Source organism: Triticum aestivum, chromosome 2D, assembly GCF_018294505.1.
Source record: "Triticum aestivum cultivar Chinese Spring chromosome 2D, IWGSC CS RefSeq v2.1, whole genome shotgun sequence".
Lineage (NCBI taxonomy): Eukaryota > Viridiplantae > Streptophyta > Magnoliopsida > Poales > Poaceae > Triticum > Triticum aestivum.
The window spans coordinates 424,250,045-424,274,188 of NC_057799.1; positions in this window are offsets into that span (position 1 = coordinate 424,250,045).

Sequence of the window (24,144 nt, forward strand, 5' to 3'; positions counted from 1 at the left end):
TGGTGCAGCATCCTCTTCCTCTTCTTCATCTTCAGCTGGATCTCTTATCATAGAGGATCTCTCAATGACTCTGGCAGCGGTCTTCTTGATCCTCTCTTTCTCTTCTTGCCTTCACCAGCCTCCTTTGGTTCAAGTGTGAACTCCATAGTTTCCTGAGTTGAGGATCTGGCCTTTGACATAGTAACTCTCTTGGCAGGTGCCTTCTTGTGCATTCTAGGTTTTGTTGCAGTAGCAACTCCATATTCCTTCTTCAGCACCTTCTTCTTGGAGCTGACCTCTTCCTCAACAGCCACATAATCCTCATCCTCTGAATCTGAGTTTCTCTTCTTCCTTGACCTTGTAGCTGCTTTGGGCAGATTGTTTGGGGTGCTCTTGCTGCCCTCATCATAGCTGCTAGAGGGACTAGTGCCCTCACTCATGTTCACTTGCTCTTCTGACTTGTTTTGGCTATCACTCTGATCAGACATACTGGCAAAGCAAACTGACAGCAGACCCTGTGAATAGATATAGATGAGATAGAGTGGATGAGCATCACAAAGTGCAGAGTTTTTGCAAAACAAATGAGTCAAAAACTTGGTTTTTAGTTTTCCACAGAAAGAATTTCGGAGCTACCGATTTGTTAAACTCTGTGACACCGAAGCAATTTTTGGAGTCTAAACTAGTGAAATCGGTCAGACCGAGACACAGTTTGGTGACTCCGAGATTGCTAGGGTTTCATAGAGAGTTGAACTCGGTCACACCGATTTGCAACTTTCGGTCGGACCGAAAAATGCAAGTGCAATGGCCTAAGCCAAATCGGTGAGACCGATTTCCACAACTCGGCCGGTCCGAGATGAGTTCGGTGGAAACCTAACCCTAAATTTTTGAATCAATTCTAATCTAAGGGATGTTCTTGCTGGACAGGATGATCTCATAAGTGGTAAAGAACATGGCATTTGCTTTGTGCTCGGAATCGGACTAAGGAACAGCACAATGTTTCGAACTCATACCCTAGCTCAGCGATGAGTTCGCTACGGCGGCAACGACGGGGTCGAATTCCATTGACAGCGACGGAGACCAGCGGCGAGAGGTCGCTGGCGATGAGAGGATGATCTGTAGACCTGAGGTGGCAGAGCAGGACACGCGCGGGATGAAGGGTTTTGGAGAAATTTTGAAAATTCAACCCGTCGGTATATATATCCTGACCCTGTCGGTGTGACTGAGTGGAACAACTCGGTGGCACCAAGATGCAAAATCGCAAGCGGTTACTTCAACTCGGTGTGACCGAAAAGTTCTAATCGGTTGCACCGAGATTGAAAACCTAGATCAACTCAGTGAACTCGGTCAGACCGAAATGCACAAAGAGGTTTTGGAAGTTTAAGTCTATGACGAATCGGTGACTCCGAGTGCTCCTCACACAGAGTGTTCGAATCTGACTTGATCAAACTTTGTGATGTAGCATGAATAGAGTTTGAGACGAGAAAAGCATAGATATCTAGAGGAGGTTCTTAGGCATTCTTGTCCATCCATTTGGCAAAAGAAAAAGAGCCAAACAATCAAAGCAACAAATGGATGTCCTTGAATGAGTAAAATATGCAATCAACATGCTCACACAATAAAATGGCAAATGAAATATGTGACAAAGGATGCACAAACACTCTGGCATCTATCAAGCAATTGGCGATGACTAGGTCATCTATATATGAGTATATGACTTAGGAGTCAAATGGGAACATTTGATCATAGGTCATACTCATCGTTTAAGCACAAGTGGGGTTACCACTTTTACATAAAGCATTGTTGTGTTCACACCATTAGAGTTGCTTTAGCTCAATTTTTAGAGTAAAGCTCCCCGTAGATGTGATATCCCCCCTAAGAGGGATGAACTAACCTTGGGTTTTGTCAATGATGACTTCATGTAGATGTTGAATATGTGGATGCTCAATGTTGATGTAGATCATTTGGAGCAATCCATTGGAGTGAGTTGCACTTTCAATACCTACACGGGTTAGTCTCACAAGGAACAAACAAGGATATCCATAGACATAGAGTGAAGTTCACACAAGATGATGTCCATGAAAGCATTAGGTTACCTTGTCCCTTGTCTTACCAACAAGAGGGTTTGTGACTCCTTGAACTAGTGCAAGATGTGGAAGTTGTTTGCACTTGTCCTCGCCAAGATGATATGAGTGAAGTATGTAGGCGGAGTCACCCTCAAGAACTCTCTAGTTCTTCTTCTTCGGGATCCACATCAATCGTACTTGATGAATCCTTGGAGTTGTAGTCGTACTTGATGAAGTAGAACTTGATGTAGTCCTGGGAACCCACTTGACCAAGGCCTTGGGAGATTCTTCAAATGCATCAATCTCCTCTTGAAGCTTGTCCTTGCCCTTTTGCTTGTGGTCTTGTGGTGGAAGATCATCTTAAGCTTGTGTCCCTTGGAAAGAAGTAGGATCATACTTCTCTTGTTGAGGAACAAACTTCGTCTTGGGGTATTGATCTTCTTCCCACTCAACTCCATTGGCATTGAACTTTCGTTCAAAACCAACACCTTGATTCTTCCGGTGCCTTCCTTGCTTGCGTACAATTTCCTCAAATTGCATACTCCCGGTAAGGCTCTTGTAAACACCTTTCTCTATAGAGGTTCTTCATTCATAACGATCATATCTACTCCTTCTCTCTCTTGGGGGTGATTCATTCTGATTTTTTTGTTGGTATCTGGCACCCGCCGTAGGTGGCGATGTGCATGGATGAAGGTTACATATGATTTTAGTCGGGACAAATTTTCCATGGAGATTTTTATTCACTTTGCAAATTTCCCAAATATCAGCTCTTTTATTAATTTATTTTAGCGATGAAAATTCACCATTATCGTTTCCACCCAATGGTGTATTTTATCATTTTCACCATTTAAAGTAATTTATTTGTTTTAATCGCACTATATTTCCTTCGGCCAAAATTAGTGTCAACAACTTCTCCTTTTGGGTGAATCTTCTCTTCTTTTGTAGGGAGCCGTATGTCGTGGATCTAAGACTGACAGTAGAATGGGGGTAGGTATGAGGAGGCAAGATCCTAGCTATGGCGAAGTTGTACACACGAGTTTTTCGAGTTCAGGCCCTTCGCGGAGGAAGTAATAGCCCTACGTCTCGGTGCCCGGAGGCGGTCGACTGGATTATGCGTGTGTGTGTGTTACCGGGGGTGCGAACCCTTGTGCTAGAGGAGGAGGGTGGCTTACATAGAGTGCACCAAGACCCCGGCCATCCTCCGTTACCAAGAGTTCAATGCACATAAAGAGGTGGCGTTACTGGTAACGCCGGCCTTAAATGCCTTAATGGCCTTAAAGACTACAGAGTGGACGCTTGCCCGTTGCTGTTTTGGATGACTCCTGGTCTTCAAACAGGTCGAATGGATTCTTGCATGGTCGAATGATCAAGTGGTCGAGTGACCTAAGGAAGGAGGGGTCTCTGAGTGACTGGTAGGTCGAGTGGATTGCACTCGACACCTTTGTTGGGCCCTCCCTGTTGTCTCTTGAGCTTCTTTGCTTCTAAGACAGTGACCTTGGATAGGACGTATAGGTCAGGCCTATTACCCTACCCCAGGTCTATGTCCTCATCATTAGCCCCCGAATGGATTGAGGTCCGAGTGAAAAGAAGGTTGAAGTTGATCTTGCTCCGACTCTTGTGTTTCTCGACTATTCATCTCTGAACGGAGGCCAGTGTTGGAACTTCGGCTTCGTTTCAGTCGCCTTGATTGATTCAGAAATTGTCGATTGGTTTTATAACGTCACCCTTCGAGTGTTGTCTTTGACACGAAATCTTTGGCGTGATTGGTTACGGCGGATCCTGGATTTCACGGGATTCGAAATTTCGGGGGAAGCGCGCCGGGCGGAGCGCGCCGTGGCAAGTGGAGTGGATAAACATGAACGTTTCGATTTTCGCGCCACCTTTTTCGCCACGTATCCCGCGTGCGACTGTTGAGGGATTTGACAGGATCACCCGGGCCCATGCGTCACCCACTCGAAGTGGGCCTTTAAAAGCGGCGAGGCCGAGGTGTCTGCACTATGCGCGTCCATTCTCCTTCTTCCTCCTCTTGTTCCTCCACCGCATCCGGCTTCTCCACTGTCGACACCGCCGCTCCGCCGCCATGGGGAAGGAAAAGACGGCGGCGCTGGAACGCGCGAAGAAGGCGACGGGGGCGGCGAAAGGCAAGATGACGAATCAGGGATCTTCGTCGCGCTCGGGGCTACCGTCAGGTTGGATCCAGGGTGATTGGATCTGATCTTCGATTCGGCAGGAAGATTTGGATGAGCCGGCCGAGTCCGGACTGATCGTCCACAAAGCTGCCCGGTTGCCGGAGCGGGAGACGGAGCCGCAGCCGCGGCCAGGTGAGTGCGTTCTGCTAGCCACCCATGTCGACCGTTGTTTCTCGCTTCCTCCGCATCCTTTTTTCTGGGGTTTATTGAATTTCTTCGGGGCCCAAGTCCATCATTTTACTCCCAACACCATCACATATCTTGCTACGTTCGTGTCCATGTGCGAGAATTTCTTGGGGTGTCGACCGCACTGGGGTCTTTTCAAGCACATTTTCACCATCCGATCCCAGACGGTGAAGAAAGCAAATTCGAATGACGAGAAAACCCACGTTATCCAGATGTGTGGGGGTTTGGGTATCCAGAAGAGGAAGAGGAGTTCTTTCCCTTCGATGACTCTTCCTGAGTCGGTCAGAGGCTGGCAGTCGACCTGGTTCTACTGCCAGGATATCGCGACTCCAGGCCAGTCGACTGGACTTCCTCCTTTTTCTTTCGATCGTGTTCAGACTCCCTCTTCGTTGAAAGTTACCACCGCGGAGAAGGCGGAGACAGGCATGCTGGTCGAGAGGGTGGTCCAGCTGATCAACCAAGGCGTCACCGGCATGGATTTGTTGGAGGTGTTCCTCAGTCGGCGCATTCAACCGCTCCAGGCCTGTGACCACTCCATGTGGATGTACTCCGGAGCCGGCGACACCGCTCGGGTTCATCCAGAGGAGGTGCCAGCCAAAACAGTGGCCCAATGGCTGAGGAGCATCACCGGAAACAAGGACAACCCCAGGGGCGCCAGGAGAGTCGACCCTTCAGCGACAGCAACCAGCCAGACAAGGTTTGGCCGCTATAACTGATTGCATTTGGATGCGTTTTCCGACTATTTATTAATCCGACTGATTTCCACTCGACTTCTTGTCTTGTAGATTTACACAGAGATGTACTCAATGCCCAATGGTGAACAAGCTCTGGAGCAGGACCATGAGGGCAAGGACAGCGCGGAGGAGAGTGGTGAATGGGAGTCACTAGACGACGATGATGAAGATGAGAGCGACGAGTCAGACGACGAGGAGGTAGTCGACTCACCGCCTCGTTCAGAACGTCGTCGATCCAAGTAGCACCATGATCCCGCGGGCAGGCGCGGTAAGGCTGTGGCCTCGAGCGCTCCATCTCAAAAGCGTGCTCGGTCTTCGACTCCAGAGCTGGCTGAGAAAGTCACCAAGCAGCCCAAGATCAATCCCTCGAAGGCCCGGAAGACCTTGCCTAAGATCAAGATGGATGTTCCTGTTGCTTCCGGGTAAATGTTCTTCCCGTGTTTTCTTGCTCCGACTGATTCTCCTGTCCTGACCGAGTGGATGATGAACTTTTCCAGCCCGGCCTCTGCCACGACTGATATGGATATCGACAAGGTCCCAGACGACGAGGAAACTGATGACGCAGCTACCTCCAAAGCCAGTAAGTCTGCCCGACTCAAATTTATTCGGTCGACTGGATTGTTCGTCAGTTGTCTCTCTGATTTTTTCTGTTTGCTGCAGCTCCACGAGACCTTGTTGTGCTTCCGGACGATGAAGAAGAAGTGCCGCTGAGGGAAAGGAGGAGGAGGGACAAAGGACTGAGCGGGAAAGCGCCTGAGGTTCAGGTTCCTCAGTCGACACTGATGCCTGGGACGGCGGTTGAGCGATCCACAGATCCGGCTCACACCAACGTCACTTTCGCTATCTCGCTGTCGACTGACTGTCCATCAGGGTCAGCTGCTCAGACCCCTGCTACTCCAATACAACTCCACGCATCAGACCCAACGGCTGCTTGGACTGCCCTGCCATCATCGCTTTTCACTTCGTACCAAACTCCAGACGACCCACCGAGTGCCGCCAAGGAAGCTCTTCTTCAGTTGAATCTTGTGATGGGGCAGATGAAAGTGGTGCACGAGGACAGTTAGGTGGCCTTCAACGCCGGCGCTGCTCTACAAACCAATGTCCAGGTTAGTTGATTTCCGACTGATCTTATTTCTCATCCGATCACCCACTGGGGTTTGTCTGCCTTAAAGTTGTATAGGTCTTCCACTTGAGTCGACTTGGATTGAGTCGATTGAATTTTTGAACTAGTGGGGGCACGCTGAGTGCACCCACTGGGTGTAGTCCCCGAGACCATAGTTGACTGCGGGCAGTCGACTGTGGTCTGAGAATCTGAATTTTCTCACTCGGCCTGGGCGGATCATGCCGAGTGAAAATCTGAACCAGTGGGGGCACGCTAAGTGCACCCACTGGGTGTAGTCCCCGAGACCGTGGTGGACTGCGGCAGTCGACTATGGTCTGAGAACAACTTTCTTCGCTTCTTTTTTTTTGAATCGAGCTGGGCAGACCATGTCGAGTGTTGAATTAAACCAGTGGGGGCACGCTAAGTGCACCCACTGGGTGTAGTCCCCGAGACTACTGTTGAATGTTTGATTCGGCGGTAGTCTTAGAGTAACTTTCACTGTGATGCTCTTTTGTTTCTATCGACTGATATGTCTTATATATTGACTGCAGAAATCTTGTGATCTTGGGGCTCAACTTTCTACACTGAACAAGCAGCAAATCAGCCACAACCTTGATCTGGAACTGGCCAAGAAGAATCTCAAGACTACTCGTGACGAAGTAGCTGCCATGGGAGGTAACCAATCGTCAACTGTCCATCTTACGAATGGCACTTTTCCTTTCCATTTTTTGAACCGAGTGACTCCACTCGAGCAGATGTATGTAGTGAAAATCGTCAACTCCAAGCTCGTCTGAAGAATGTTATTTCTTTAGAGAAAATGAAGCAGGATCTGGAGAAGAAGGATCTGGATCTTGCTGCCGCGCAGAAGGAGGCGCGAGAGAAAACGGCACTTGCTGACAAGAAGCTTGCTTCAGTCGGCAAGTTAGAAGAAGAGAACTCCAAACTGAAGACTGTTGTCTCTGACGCCAATCGGGAGGTCGAGCGACTGAAGAAAGACAAGCACAAGCTGACTGACGAGATTGGGAGCCTCAAAGCCAAGAAGGGCGAGTTGGAATCTTATCTGGGCTAGCTTGCTGCAAAACTAGTCTTAAAGCTTGAAGGTACTGATGTTCGACTGACTTGTTATGGTCGATTGACAGGTCTTATTATATTGTCGACTCACCATTTACTCGACTATGCAGAACTTTGCCAGGACTTTGAAGCGGAAATTGGGCGGGTCGAGACGGGTCTCGATCCCATAAATTGCCCAGTCAAAGATGACGTCGCAATGAATGTGCTGCGTTTGGAATCTTGCATGGACAACGCGGTTGCTTATCTTGCCCGCCTGAAGGCGGCGATGACTCGGGTTGATGCTGAACTCTGGCCTCAAGCGGAACTGTCTCAAGACCTCGAGTCTCTGATGGCTCGACTGAATCAAATACCTGACCGAGTGCAAGAATGGAAGAAGTCGTCTGCTCGCTGCGGCGCTGATGTCGCCCTGTCCCTGGTCCGAGTGCACTGCAAGGATGTTAAAGAAGACAAGCTGGCGGAGCTCAAGGTTGCTAACACAAAAAGGCACACTTTCCAGTCCTTCATGGACACTTTCCTTGACGCCGCCACTCGCATCGCAGACAGCATATACCTTGACAGTTTCTGCGACCCAGCCAGTCCTTCTCCCGACGAGTGACCAAAAAAACATTATGCTCCACCTTTATTTGCCTCGGAATGCCGAGTGATTGTGTAATCGTTAAACTTCTTCGGGCTTGATGCTCGAGTACTTTTGATCCGTGGTCCGGAACCTTAGGATTTATCTGAACTTGGTTTATCTCTGAATATGCTTGTGTTTGCCTTCGAGTGGAACTTGTTCTTCACTCGGAATAATCTTTGTACTTGAGATGCAGCTCTGAGGAGGAGATTCCAGTCGACCTGCACCTCGTCAACCTTGCAGATCAGTACGGGGCGCACATTATACTTGTGGCGCAGCTCCGAGGAGAAGGTTGCAGTCGACCTGCACCTCGTCGTCCTTGCGTATAGGGATGGAGCGCACGTTGTATTTGTGGCGTAGCTCCGCAGAGAAGGTTGCAGTCGACCTGCACCTCGTCGTCCTTGCGGATAGGGATGGAGCGCACGTTGTATTTGTGGCGTAGCTCCGAAGAGAAGGTTGCAGTCGACCTGCACTTCGTCGTCCTTGCGGATGAGGATGGAGCGCACGTTGTATTTTTGGCGCAGCTCCGAAGAGAAGGTTGCAGTCGACCTGCACCTCATCGTCCTTGCGGATAGGGGTGTGCTTCAAACTTAGGCGAGTGCTGGACTGCAGCTAAGCCTCCGAGTGTGAGGGTTGCTCACCACTCGGTAGGATTTTTTAAACTTAGGCGAGTACGGGACTGCAGCTAAGCCCCCGAGTGTGAGGGTTGCTCACCACTCGGTAGGATTTTTTAAACTTAGGCGAGTACGGGACTGCAGCTAAGCCCCCGAGTGTGAGGGTTGCTCACCACTCGGTAGGATTTTTCAAACTTAGGCGAGTACTGGACTACAGCTAAGCCCCCGAGTGAGAGGCTTGCTCACCACTCGGTAGGATTTTTCAAACTTAGGCGAGTACGGGACTGCAGCTAAGCCCCCGAGTGTGAGGGTTGCTCACCACTCGGTAGGATTTTTTAAACTTAGACGAGTACGGGACTGCAGCTAAGCCCCCGAGTGTGAGGGTTGCTCACCACTTGGTAGGATTTTTTAAACTTAGGCGAGTACGGGACTGCAGCTAAGCCCCCGAGTGTGAGGGTTGCTCACCACTCGGTAGGATTTTTCAAACTTAGGCGAGTACTGGACTGCAGCTAAGCCCCCAAGTGTGAGGGTTGCTCGCCACTTGGTAGGATTTTTCAAGCTTAGGCGAGTACTGGACTTCAGCTAAGCCCCCGAGTGTGAGGGTTGCTCCCCACTCGGTAGGATTTTTCAATCTTAGGCGAGTACTGGACTGCAGCTAAGCCCCCGAGTGAGAGGCCTACTCACCACTCGGTAGGATTTTTCAATCTTAGGCGAGTACTGGACTGCATCTAAGCCCTCGAGTGAGAGGCCTGCTCACCACTCGGTAGGATTTTTCAAACTTAGGCAAGTACTGGACTGCAGCTAAGTCCCCGAGTGAGAGGCCTGCTCACCACTCGGTAGGATTTTTCAAACTTAGGCGAGTACTGGACTGCAGCTAAGCCCCCGAGTGAGAGGCTTGCTCACCACTCGGTAGGATTTTTCCAACTTAGGCGAGTACTGGACTGCAGCTAAGCCCCCGAGTGAGAGGCTTGCTCACCACTCGGTAGGATTTTTTAAACTTAGGCGAAACGGATTCGCAGCTAAGCCTCCGAGTGAGAGGCTTGCTCACCACTCGGTAGGATTATTTTTTTCAAACTTAGGCGAAATGGATTCGCATCTAAGGCACCCACTGGGGGATTTGAAACATATAAAAAAGAAACAACAATCATTTAGGAGACTGTAAAACTGTGTCTTTGATAATCAAACTAGAAGGTATTTCTTATTACATCTCAACAGTCTGAATGCTTAAGTGTAAAAGGGGCGGAGTAGCTCCGCATTCCAAGCGCGTGGCTCGTCTTTCTTGTGCTCGACGTTATAGAGGTGGTACGCTCTGTTGTGGAGCACTCTGGTGACAATGAAGGGGCCTTCCCAAGCAGGAGCAAGCTTTTGTGGTTTCTGCTGATCCACTTGAAGAACCAAATATCCCCTCTTGAAATGCTCGACCCCTCACGTTTCTGGCGTGGAATCGACGCAGGTCTTGCTGATAGATGGTCGACCGGATCAGGGCCATCTCTCTTTCCTCTTCCAGGAGACCAACTGCATCTTGCGGTGCCTGTTCTGCTTCATCTTCTGAGAAAAGCTCGACTCGGTGTGCATTGCGAAGCAAGTCACTCGGAAGTACAGCCTTAGCTCCATAGACCAAGAAGAATGGAGTTCGGCCAGTCGACCGATTGGGAGTTGTCCTCAATCCCCAAAGCACTGATGGAAGTTCATCGACCCAGGCGCCTGCTGCGTGCTTAAGATCACGCATCAGTCAGGGTTTCAGTCCTTTGAGAATCAATCCGTTTGCTCTTTCAGCTTGTCCATTCAACTGGGGGTGGGCGACTGAAGCATAGTCGACTCGAGTGCCTTGGGAAGGGCAGAAGCCTCTGAACTCATTAGAATCGAAGTTCGCCCCATTGTCAGTGATGATGTTGTGCGGAACACCATATCTGAATGTTAACTCTCTGATAAAGCTGACAGCAGTACTAGCTTCAAGATTTTTGATAGGCTTGGCTTCAATCCATTTGGTGAACTTGTCGACTGCCACGAGCACGTGAGTGAAGCCGCTCCTACCGGTCCTCAGAGGTCCAACCATATCCAATCCCCAAACAGAAAAGGGCCAGACGAGTGGAATGGTCTTCAGGGCTGATGTAGGCTTGTGAGACATGTTGGAGTAAAACTGGCAACCTTCACATTTGTCGACTATTTATTTTGCCATCTCATTTGCTCATGGCCAATAAAATCCCGCTCGGTATGCTTTGGCCACAATGGTCCGAGAGGACGCATGATGACCACAGGTCCCCGAGTGGATGTCGTTGAGGATCACTCGACCTTCTTCTGGTGTTATGCATTTCTGGCTGACTCCAGTTACACTTTCTCTGAACAGCTGTCCTCTTATCACAGCAAAGGCTTTGGATCGACGGACGATATGTCGAGCCTCTTCTTCATCCTCTGGGACTCCTTCCTCAGAATGTACGCGATGTACGGCACTGTCCAGTCGGGAGTGATGACCAAAACCTCCATGATCAAGTCGACCACGGCTGGGACTTCGACTTCAGTCGGATCAGTGGCACTCTTTGGTTGTGGGGGCTCTTCAGTGAAAGGATCTTCTTGAACTGAAGGTGTATGAATATGTTCCAAAAACACATTGCTAGGAATGGCCTCCCTCTTGGAACCTATCTTTGCCAAATCATCGGCTGCTTGATTTTTCAGTCGTGGTACGTGATGGAGCTCTAACCCCTCAAACCTCTTCTCTAACTTTCTCACTGCATTACAATAGCCAGTCATAGCTGGGCTTCTGACGTCCCACTCCTTCATCGCTTGATTAACCACTAAATCCAAGTCGCCATAGACCATGAGGTGACGGACGCCGAGTGAAATGGCCATACGCAACCCGTATAGAAGTGCTTCATATTCAGCTTCATTGTTGGAGGAGTCAAAATGAATCTGGAGAACATAGCTGAGTTTGTCACCTCGGGGGGATACTAATACCACCCCAACACTGGAACCATTCAGCATCTTGGATCCGTCGAAGAACATGGTCCAATGCTCCGATTGAATCTAAGTCGACAGTTGCTGTTCGACCCACTCGGCGAGGAAATCTGCTATTGCTTGGTACTTGATAGCTTTCTTTGCCTCAAACTTGATATCCAAAGGAAGGAGTTCAATCGCCGACTTTGCCACTCGACCAGTTGCATCTCTGTTGTTCAGGATCTCTGACAATGGTGCGTCGCTGACGACTGTAATGGAGTGATCAGAGAAATAGTGTGCAACCTTCTTCGTGGTCATGTAAATCCCATAAACAAGCTTCTGGTAATGTGGATATCTTTGCTTGGATGGAGTCAGAACTTCAGAAACATAGTATACTGGGCGCTGAACTTTATAGGCTTTTCCTTCTTCTTCCCGCTCGACCGTGAGTACTGTACTGACAACTTGTCCAGTGGCTGCAATATAAAGCAGTAAAGGCTCTTTGCTGATTGGGGCAGCGAGCACCGGCTGGGTGGAAAGCAGGGCTTTGAGTTCTGCAAACGCTGCATCAGCTTCAGGAGTCCACTCGAACTTATCAGATTTCTTCATCAGTCGGTAAAGAGGCAATGCCTTTTCACCGAGGCGAGAAATGAATCGACTCAAGGCGGCCAAACAACCAGTAAGCTTCTGGACATCATGCACACGCACAGGGCATTTCATCCGGAGTATAGCACCAACTTTCTCTGGGTTAGCGTCGATCCCTCGTTCGGAAACGAGGAAGCCGAGTAACTTTCCGCCAGGAACTCCGAATGTGCACTTTGATGGATTAAGCTTGATATCATACCTTCTGAGGTTGGCAAAGGTTTCAGCAAGGTCAGCCAGCAGGTCGGAACCCTTACGTGACTTGACCACAATGTCATCCATGTATGCTTCCACATTCCGACTGATTTGAGTGAGCAGACACTTCTGAATCATCCTCATGAATGTGGCTCCGGCGTTCTTCAGGCCGAATGGCATGGTGACATAACAGAAGCATCCGAATGGAGTGATGAAAGCCGTTTTTATCTAATCGGGTCCATACAGTCGGATCTGATGATACCCGGAATAGGCGTCCAGAAAAGACAATCGCTCGCACCCCGCAGTCGAGTCGACAATTTGGTCGATGCGGGGGAGAGGAAAATGATCTTTCGGGCAGGCCCGGTTGATATGCTTGAAGTCAATGCACATGCGAAGTGAGTCGTCCTTCTTGGGGACCATGACAACATTGGCGAGCCACTCGGAGTGGTAAATCTCTCGGATGAACTCAGCTGCCAGGAGCCGAGCCACTTCCTCACCAATTGCTTTTCTCTTCTGTACGGCGGACCGTCAAAGATGTTCCTTGACTAGTTTTACTTTCGGGTCGACTCGCAAACGATGCTCAGCCAGTCTCCTGGGTACACCCGGCATGTCAGAAGGCTTCCATGCAAAGATGTCCCAGTTCTCACGGAGGAACTGGATGAGCGCTTCTTCCTATTTGCTGTCGAGTGATGTTGAGATATGAGTAGGAGCAGCATTAGGATCGGTCGGGTGAATATGAATCGGCTTGGTTTCACCGGACGACTGGAATGCAAAATCTATGGCAGGCTTCTTAGAACGCAGCAAATCACTCGGATCTGCATTCTTCCGGTATTGTTGCATTTCAACTACTGTCATTTGTGCATCGGTGATTTTTGAGCCCTTCTGGAAGCACTCTTCTGCTTTCTGCCGATTGCCAGTGATGGTGATCACTCCTCTGGGTCCAAGCATCTTCAATTTGAGGTACACGTAACATGGTCGAGCAATAAAACGTGCATAAGCAGGCCTGCCCAGAATAGCCTGATAAGCACTCTGGAAATCCACTACTTCAAATGTCAACTTTTCCTTGCGGTAATTCTTGGAATCACCGAAAACCACATCAAGGGCGATCTGGCTGAGTGATTTAGCCTTCTTGCCAGGTATAACGCCATGGAAACTCATGTTGCTTTCACTAAGCTTGGACATCGGAATACCCATTTCCTTCAAGGTTTCAGCATAAAGGATATTCAGGCTGCTGCCACCATCCATTAGCACTTCGGTCAGTCGAGTGCCCTCAACAACTGGGTCGACCACCAACGCTTGCCTCCCAAGGGTGGCTATACGCGTTGGGTGATCTGACTGGTCGAATGTGATGGCAGTCTGAGACCACTTCAAATAACTGGGTGTTGTCGGAGCAACCATATTTACTTCCCTGTTGATAACTTTTAGTCGACTTTTGCTTTCAACATCACCAAAAATCATCAGAGTGGAATTGACGTTGGGAAAACCATCATCATCTTCTTCCTTATCTTCACCCTTGTCCGACTCTTTTTCCTTCTCATTGGGTTGTTTCTCTCGGAACTGCTGGATTAGAACTCAACACTGTCGAGTGGTATGTTTAGGATAAATCAGATTACCCTCTTCATCCTTCTTGATGTGAATGTGACATGGCAAATCCAACACGTCATTTCCGGCTTGATCTTTCACTTTCTTGGGGGTCCAGGCCCCTTTGGACTTCCCCTTGAACTTTCCTTGAGCCACGACCAAAGCTTCACCAGGAGTCGTTGGTTCGGCCTTGTGTTTCTGTTTCCGACTGGAATTCCCTCCTCCAGTTTCTTGGGCGACTGTTTTGTGCTTGCCACTCCGGAGTCGGTCTTCCTCTTCACCATTAGCATACTTGGTGGCAATCTCCATCATCCGAGTCAGGGACATATCCCCTGTCCGACCGAATTTCAGATTCAACTCTCGATACTTAACACCCTCCTTGAAGGCACAAACTGCTTGGTGATCTGACACATTCTCCACCGTATGGTGCAATGTGATCCATCTCTGGATATAATCTCTCAAGGTCTCATTCTGTTTTTGCACGCAGGACTACAATTCTGTTAACCCTGCTGGCCGTTTGCAAGTACCTTCAAAAGTTCTAACAAACACTCGGGCGAGCTCTTCCCAACTAAATATACTGCCAGGCACTAACTGAGTCAACCATGCTCTGGCTGAGCCTTCCAACATAAGAGGAAGGTGCTTCATGGCCACTTCATCATTGCCGCCACCGATCTGTACAGCCACTCGGTAATCCTCAAGCCAAGTATCAGGCTTGGACTCACCCGTGAACTTGCTGACTCCAGCCGCCAACCTGAAGTTGGGAGGAATCATTGCGGCCCTGATGGCTCTGCTGAAACACTCGGGACCGGAAACGTGCACTCTGCTGCCAGTCGGATAATCTCTGTCATGACCTTCTCTATGCGCTCTGTTCCTGTTAACCAGACCTTGAACGAGAATAGATCTCGCATCAAAGCCCGACTCCCTTGGGTCAACTGGTACTCTTTGCTCGCTGCTGTGGGGGCACCTGTCATCATGCCGCCGAGGCACGTATGACCCACTCCTCGGAGGAGGCGTGGGCACTCGACGACGGTCATCGTGGTCGAGTCGGTGATCATACTGCTCGCGGTTTCTGTACTGATCCTGCCGGTGCCCATGCCCCTCACGCCGCGGAGGCGATCTTGGGCTATGAGCCAACTGGACTGTGTCCGCCATCACAGATCTGCTATGAATCCTATTCCGCGACTGAGATACTGTTGTGTTCTGCTCGCCGGCTGCCCGGAGCAAAGCCTGGATCTGCATCAAACTTCTGCCAGCTTCCGACTGGGAAGGCTGAATTGACTCCGCTATTCGGGCTGCAGCTGTGAGATTTTGGATCGGAGTGCAGTATACCTGAGTTTGAGGCGGAAAAAGCTGCCGCCGACTGGATTCAGGGATCCGCTGCTGAGCACGCTCGTCGAGTGCGTGCTGGAGGTTCTCCAGTCGAGTGCGCTCATCCAAGTTGGCCAGGCACGCCTCCTCCAAGGCCCGGGCCTCGGGGGTTTCTCCAACGATAGGAGTGTGAAGTGCATCCATATTGCGGCGGCGAAGTTCTTCCCTCTGCTGCGAGGAAAGGGGCTCGGGGCGGTACTCCTCATGAACGCGCGACGGATCGCCGCCGCCATCGCCACCGTAGTCGCGGGGGAAGCCAGGAGGACTGCATGGTCCGTTGACCATCAAGACTTCCGCCGCGGGATCGCCGCTGTTGCACTCGGATGCGGTCTCGACGGAGCCAGTCGAACATGCCGTAGAGAGTTTCGTCGGGATCGATTGCCGCGACTTGTGGGGTGGCCGACTGACGGGCCACCGCGTGTCTCACCCACCGCTGGAGCCGTGACCGACCGGAACGCTTGCGCCGGCGAACAACGGGGAGCGAGGACACCACCGGAGCTGACCGATACTGGGTCGACGGCTGCCGGAGAAGGACGCCGCGGACGCACGCGCGAAAGTGCGTCGCCCCGGGGACGGGGAGCGCCTCGACGTCGAGTGGGGCCTCTTGAAGCCAGGCGGAGTCGTCGGTGACAAAGACGAGCGCGCCGAGATGGATCTCGTGGCCCTCAGCCAAAACACCACCGGAAACCATGATGATAGGAATCGAAAAAATCGCAACTTCACCACAAAAGTCGCTAAGACACCTGCCCCACGGTGGGCGCCAACTGTCGTGGATCTAAGACTGACAGTAGAATGGGGGGTAGGTATGAGGAGGCAAGATCCTAGCTATGGCGAAGTTGTACACATGAGTTTTTCAAGTTCAGGCCCTTCGCGGAGGAAGTAATAGCCCTACGTCTCGGTGCTCGCAGGCGGTCGACTGGATTATGCGTGTGTGTGTGTGTTACAGGGGGTGTGAACCCTTGTGCCAGAGGAGGAGGGTGGCTTATATAGAGTGCGCTAGAACCCCGGCCATCCTCCGCTACCAAGAGTTCAATGTACATAAAGAGGTGGCGTTACTGGTAACGCCAGCCTTAAATGCCTTAATGGCCTTAAAGACTACAGAGTGGACGCTTGCCCGTTGTTGTTCTAGATGACTCCTGATCTTCAAATAGGTCGAATGGATTCTTGCATGGTCGAATGATCGAGTGGTCGAGTGACCTAAGGAAGGAGGGGTCTCCGAGTGACTGGTAGGTTGAGTGGATTGCACTCGACACCTTTGTTGGGCCCTCCCTGTTGTCTCTTGAGCTTCTTTGCTTCTAAGACAGTGATCTTGGATAGGACGTATAGCTCAGGCCTATTACCCTACCCCAAGTCTATGTCCTCATCACCATACACTCATTGGAATAGTGTCCGGGTCTTCCATAATTGTAGCAATTACGCTTGCGACTCGAAGATCTTTTGTCATTGTAGGACCTTGACTTGGAACTTCTTTCTTTGCTTCTACTCTTGTAGAACTTGTTGAAGTTCTTCACCATTAGTCTCAGTTCTTCATTGAAGGCTTGTTTCTCACTTGATGATGTAGGAGCATCACATGAGGCTTTGTAAGCACCACTTGACTTGTTGTGAAGCTCTTCCTTATCCTTGAGAGACATCTCATGAGCAACAATTCTTCCAATGACTTCCGTTGGCTTGAGATGTTTGTAATTGGGCATCATTTGGATCAATGTGCACACGGTATCATTTGTGATGAGAGCAAGCCTAAGCCGGCAATCTTCTTGATGATGAATCTATCGGTCATCTCTTCGCTTCCTAAGCCGGCAATCTCATTTGTGATGAGAGCAAGCCTAGAGTAGATTTCAGCGACACCTTCACCATCCTTCATTTTGAACTTGTCAAGTTGACTTTGAATCACATCCAATTTGGATTCCTTTACAGAGTCGGTACCCTCGTGCATATCAATCAAAGTATCCCAAATTTCCTTTGCATTCTCAAGATGACTGATTTTGTTGAATTCTTCGGGGCACAATCCGTTGAAGAGGATATCGCAAGCTTGAGTGTTGTATTGTAGCATCTTCAACTCTTCCACGGTAGCTTCATGGTTTGGTTCTCTCCCATCGAAGAATTCACCTTGCAAGCCAACACATGCAATAGCCCAAACGGTGGGGTTATGTCCAAGAATATGCATTTTCATCTTATGCTTCCAACTAGCAAAATCAGTACCATCAAAGTAAGGACCTCTACGGTGGTAATTTCCCTCGCTAGACGCCATACTCTCCTAGGTTGTGAAACCAAGGCTATGATCACCAAAAGCTATGGAAATCAAGGCAAAACGAGACCAAAGCTCTGATACCACTTGTAGGATCGAAAGTATGTCTAGAGGGGGGTGATTAGACTACTTAACCAAATAAAAATCTAGCCTTTTCCCAATTTTAAGTCTTGGCAGATTTTAGCAACTTAGGACAAGTCAAGCAATCAACCTACACATGCAAGTCTAAGAGTATAGCAGCGGAATGTAAAACATTGCACATGAAGGTAAAGGGAGGAGTTTGGAGGGAGCAAACGCAATGTAGACACAGAGATTTTTGGCGTGGTTCCGATAGGTGGTGCTATCGTACATCCACGTTGATGGAGACTTCAACCCACGAAGGGTAATGGTTGCGCGAGTCCACGGAGGGCTCCACCCACAAAGGGTCCATGAAGAAGCAACCTTGTCCATCCCACCATGGCCATCGCCCACGAAGGACTTGCCTCACTAGGGTAGATCTTCACGAATTAGGCGATCTCCTTGCCCGTACAAACTCCTTGGTTCAACTCCACAATCTTGACGGAGGCTCCCAAGTGACACCTAACCAATCTAGGAGACACCACTCTCCAAAAGGTAATAGATGGTGTGTTGATGATGAACTCCTTGCTCTTGTGCTTCAAATGATAGTCTCCCCAACACTCAACTCTCTCTCACAGATTTGGATTTGGTGGAAAGATGATTTGAGTGGAAAGCAACTTGGGGAAGGCTAGAGATCAAGATTCTTGTGGTTGGAATGGAATATTTTGGTCTCAACACATAAGTAGGTGGTTCTCTCTCAGAAAATGTATGCTGGAAGTGTAGGCACGTTCTGATGGCTCTCTCCACGAATGAAGAGTGGGTGGAGGGGTATATATAGCCTCCACACAAAATCTAACCATTACACACAATTTACCAAACTCGGTGGGACCGAATCATGAAACTCGGTCAGACCGATTTAGTTCAAAATGTGAATGTTAGGCTCTTCGGTGGGACCAACATGTCAACTCGGTGGGACCGATTTCATTAGGGTTAGGGCATAACATAATCTCGGTGAGACTGATCACATAAACTCGGTAGGACTGATTTCTGTAATAGGCAAACGGAGAGTTGGTCAGGCAAACTCGGTGGGACCGAATCGCTCATTTCGGTAAGACCGAAACGTTACGAAAGGGAAACAGAGAGTTTGCATTGTGAACTCGGTGGGACCGATCGCTCATCTCGATTAGACCGAAACGTTACAAAGGGAAACAAAGAGTTTGCAATCCCATCTCGGTGAGACCAAGATCCCTATCGGCGAGACCGAACTGACTAGGGTTTCTGGCAGTGGCTATGTCAAATGAACTCGGTGGTGCCGGATAGATCAATCGGTGGGGCCGAGTTTGACTTTTGGTTTGGGACATATGTGGATATGAGAAAGTGGTTGAGGGCTTTTGGAGCATATCACTAAGCATTTTGAGCAAGCAAGCCATTAAGCAACACCTCATCCCCTTTTAATAGTATTGGCTTTTCCTATGGACTCAATGTGATCTTGGATCACTAAAATGAAAAAGTAGAGTCTTGAGCTTGAGCCAATATGTGTCCTTAGCATTTTGAGGGGTCCACATTCCTAATCCATGCCATGCCAATCATTGAACTTTCTGAAATGATCATCTTGAAATAGCATTGGTTCAATGAGATATATGTTGTTAGGAATTACCAAAACCACCCAGGGATAGTTGCACTTTCAGCTTGCCATGTGCTTCATGATGCTCTCTTTGTGTTTCAGTTCTTATCTTTTATGTGAGCATAAATGAAAGCATCATGCCTAGCTAAAAGGCATTAAAGAAAAGCGCTTGTTGGGAGACAACTCAACACTTTTACCTACTGTTATTGTGTGATTATGCTACTGTATTGATCATGTTTTATTGCTTTTGTTTCAATAAAGTGCCAGGTAAAGCCATTGGGATCATGTTGGGTGATAGTTGATTTGATCTTGCTGAAAACAGACACTTTTACGCTCATGAAAATAATTCTTATTTTTAACATAAGAGTGATTTTGAGTTGATTCTTTTTGCAGAAGTTTAATATACAAATTGCTCACGTGGTCCTAATTGTTTCACAATTTTTGGAGTAGTAGAAGTATGGTTTGCGTACAAATTACTACAGACTGTTCTATTTTTGACAGATTCTGTTTTCAATGCATAGTTTGCTTGTTTTCTAGTTTCTATGGCTTATATTGCTCAATAGAAATTTTGAAAATGGTATGCTACAGTAGGCATTGTGTGAGAACAATTATGAATCTTGTCTTTGACAGTACCAAAAGTGAAATGGTTTGCTTTTTATCATACTAACCTATCTCACGAAGTTCCGTTAAGCTTTGTGTGATTGAAGTTTTCAAGTTTTGGGTGAGATATCGATATGAGGAGAATAAGGAGTGACAATACCCTAAGCTTGGGGATGCCCCAGGGCACCCCAGGATAATATTCAAGGAATATCCAAGCAACTAAGCTTGGGGATGCCCCGGAAGGCATCCCCTCTTTCGTCTCCAACTTTATCGGTAACCTCACTTGGAGCTATGTTTTCATTCATCACATGATATGTGTTTAGCTTGGAGCGTCAATTTATTTTGTTAAGAATTTGCTTGCCGTTATTTAGAATAATGTTTTGCATCTTTTATTTCAATAAAAGTGGCATTGATAGCCTTTGCCATGCTTATCTTGCAAGTATACATGTTGCTGTTTGAAAACTGAAAGTTTATCGATGTTGCAAATATTCTCGAGGAAAGTCAGAATGTGATAAAATGTTGAAATTTTTGCATAATAAGTTCTGATAAATTTTCTACAGTGTGGTAGAATTTCATAATGTTTGGAGTTGAATAAGTATTGATACTCTTGCATTCTTTACAGACTGTACTGTTTTGGCAGATTGCTGTTATGTTTGCATTGTTTGCATATGCTTGCTTGTTTAATGAATCTATTTGAGGATAGGAGTATTAAATATGCAGAGGCATTTAGTATGAAATGTTGAATAATAATTTTAGTGATTTGCTACAGTAGAGATTGATAAGGATTTTGCATTAGTTTATACTAACTTATCTCACGAGTTCTTGTTGAGTTTTGTGTGGATGAAGCTTTTGAGATTTAGGAAAACTGTGATATGAGAAGAATTAAGGAGACACCAAAGCTCAAGCTTGGGGATGCCCAAGGCATCCCAAGATAATATTCAAGAAGTCTCAAGCATCTAAGCTTGGGGATGCCCCGGTAGGCATCCCACCTTTCTTCTTCAACAATTATCGATTAGTATCGGTTGAGCCTAAGTTTTGCTTCTTCACATGAGTTGTGCTATTCTTAGAATGTAATTTTATTTTTGTTTTACTTGTTGTTTTAATAAAACACTTAGATCTGAAAGTTTTTAAATAAAATAGAGTCCTCAAATAGTTGCCAAGGAGGCTAAGTAAGCGGCATTCACATCCCGTCAACGATGCTCTTTTCTTTGGAATTGCTCTTGTGCTTCACTTATATCCTATGATTAAATTGTTGAATAAATTGAATGTCATGAAGTTGAAATCATATCATGCCTAGTGGTAGCTTCACATTGGGTTTAGAAAGTGAAATCTTTTGAGGCTTGACAATCACAATTTTAGTCATACAAGCAATTCACGAATAATTAGTATAAGCAAGAGAACTTTCACATGCAAATACACTATCTTGGAAATCTTTTGTGATAGTGAGCCCCCATCAAAATATTATATGCCAAAATCGTTGACGTTGGACAAGGAAGACAACGTAATGATTTATGTTTGTTCATATTCACACAGAAGTTATATTGTCATAGATCCTTCAACATGTGGTGCTTGCCCCCCATCTTTGCTAGCCAAAAATTCCGCACCAAGTAGAGATACTACTTGTGCATCCAAAAACCCTTAAACACAAATCTTATTTTCAAGAGTCCACCATACCTACCTAAGGATTGAATAAGATTCTTCAACTAAGTTGTCATCGGTGCAATAAGGCAATATAAATTGCTTCTAAAAGTGTGAGATCATTTAGTGTAAGAGAAAATTGAGTGTTGTACGAACTTGTGATAGCAAAGAATAAAAGCAACATACTGCACAATAAAGGTTGCTATCATAAGGGGCAATATAACATGACGTTCTTTTGCACTAAGGGGTTGAGCATACAAACAAATAAGCGCATGGAAACCTCTGCTTCCCTCTGCGAAGGGCCTATCTTTTACTTCTATGTATTTACTTTTATGAAAAGAGTCAAAGTTTTTCTCTCTATTCCTTTTTACTTTTCTCCTTTGGCAAGCATCATGTGGTGAGGAAAGATCTAGGCACATATGTCCAGTTGAATATGGGTAGCATGAGTTATTATTGTTGACATCACCTTGAGGTGAATACGTTGGGAGGCAAAACAATAATCCCCTATCTTTCTATGTGTCTGGTTGAAACGTTTTGTTCATGTGTATGCGGTGAGTGTTAGCAATTGTAGAAGACTATAAGATGGTTGAGTATGTGGAGCTCTTACTTAAACTCCGTTGAATAAGTTGAATTGCAATTGCTTGGTGACTAAGAACATAGGTTGTTGAGTTTCAAGAGAATTCATTGTTTGAACCTTAACATGTGAATTGGTTGCTACTATGACATGAGAAGTTTTATAAGAAAGAATTGTTGTTATGATGCTAGGAAAAGTGATTGAAATTGTCATTGATCAAACTTGTGCACTTTGCTAGCATTCACACTTCATAAACTATTTCTTTTATCATTTACCTACTCGAGGACGAGTAGGAATTAAGCTTGGGGATGCTGATACGTCTCCAACGTATCTATAATTTATGAAGTATTCATGTTGTTTTATTATCATTCTTGGATGTTTTACAATCATTTTATAGCAACTTTATATCATTTTTGGGACTAACCTATTGACCCAGTGCCCGGTGCCAGTTGTTGTTTTTTGCTTGTTTTTTACATCGCAGGAAATCAATATCAAACGGAGTCCAAACACCGCGAAACTTCTTGGAGATTTTTTATGGACCAGAACACCCAAGATGGGCCAGAACAGCACCTGGGGGTGCCCCGAGGGGGGCACAACCAACCAAGGCGCGCCTGGGGGCCCAGGTGCACCCAGGTGGGTTGTGCCCACCTCGGTGGCCTCCCGCACCCCCTCTTTACCCTATAAATTCACAAATATTCCAAAACCCTTCGGGGTTAAACTAGATCAGAAGTTCCGCCGTCGCAAGGCTTTGTAGCCACCGAAAACCAATCTAGACCCGTTCTGGCACCCTGCCGGAGGGGGGAATCATCACCGGTGGCCATCTTCATCATCCCGACGGCCACCACGATGAGGAGGGAGTAGTCCACCCTCGGGGCTGAGGGTTTGTACCAGTAGCTATGTGTTTAATCTCTCTCTCTCGTGATCTATATCATGGGCTTTGTTAACATAGATGGATCATATGATGTTTCTCCCCTCTATACTCTTGTTGTGATGAATTGAATCTTTACCCTTTGAAGTTTTGTCTTGTCGGATTGAATGTTCAGATATGAGAACACATGATGTATGTCTTGCGGTATGAATACTTGAGGTGACAATGGGGTATCATATTTATTCACTTGATGTATGTTATGGCACTCAACTTGCGGATTCCCGAGGTGACATTGGGGTAATCTATGCATAGGGGTTAATGCACGTTTTTATTATCTTTTCTCCAATAGAAACTTTGGGGTCTCTTTGTGGTTCTTTGTGTGGATTGAATATTATGATCATGAAGTTGTTTGATGCATATGGTAGAATTAACTCACGGATACTCGTGGTGACATTGGAGTATCTAGGTGACATTAGAGTTGGTTGATTTGTGTCATATGGTGTTATTTTAGTACGAACTCTTGATTAGATCGATCGGAAAGAATAGCTTGCGTTATTTTAGTACGAACTCTAGGATAGATTGATCGGAAAGAATAGCTTTGAGGTGGTTTCGTACCCTACAAACAATTTCTATCTTTTGTTCTCCGCTAATAGGAACTCGGGAGTGATTCTTTATTGCACTTTGAGGGATAATCATATGATCCAACTATGTTAGCACTGTTGAGAGATTGCACTAGCGAAAGTACGGACCCTACGCCTCATTTTCAAGCATTGCAATATCGTTTCGGTGCCTGTTTACTATTTACTACCTTGCTGTTTTTATTTATTCAGATTATAAAAATATATTTCTACCATCAATATTACACTTTATCACCATCTCTTTGCCGAACTAGTGCACCTATACAATTTGCCATTGTATTGGGTGTGTTGGGGACACAAGAGATTTCTTGTATTTGGTTGCAGGGTTGTTTGAGAGAGACCATCTTCATCCTATACCTCCCACGGATTGATAAACCTTAGGTCATCCACTTGAGAGAAAATTGCCACTGTCCTACAAAACTCTGCGCTTGGAGGCCCAACACGAGTCTACAAGAATAAAGTTGCGTAGTAGACATCAGGGGCGCCGGGGCAATCTTTTTTGCATGAAAGAACGGCGGGCCCGCCAAGTCAGCGACCCCCGCGCCTCCGCGTCCTCATCACGTAGGTTTCCCGCGGGGAATCAATGCCAAGGCTGCCGCCGGTCAGCCTTCCATTGATTCCTCACGGGCGGCGCA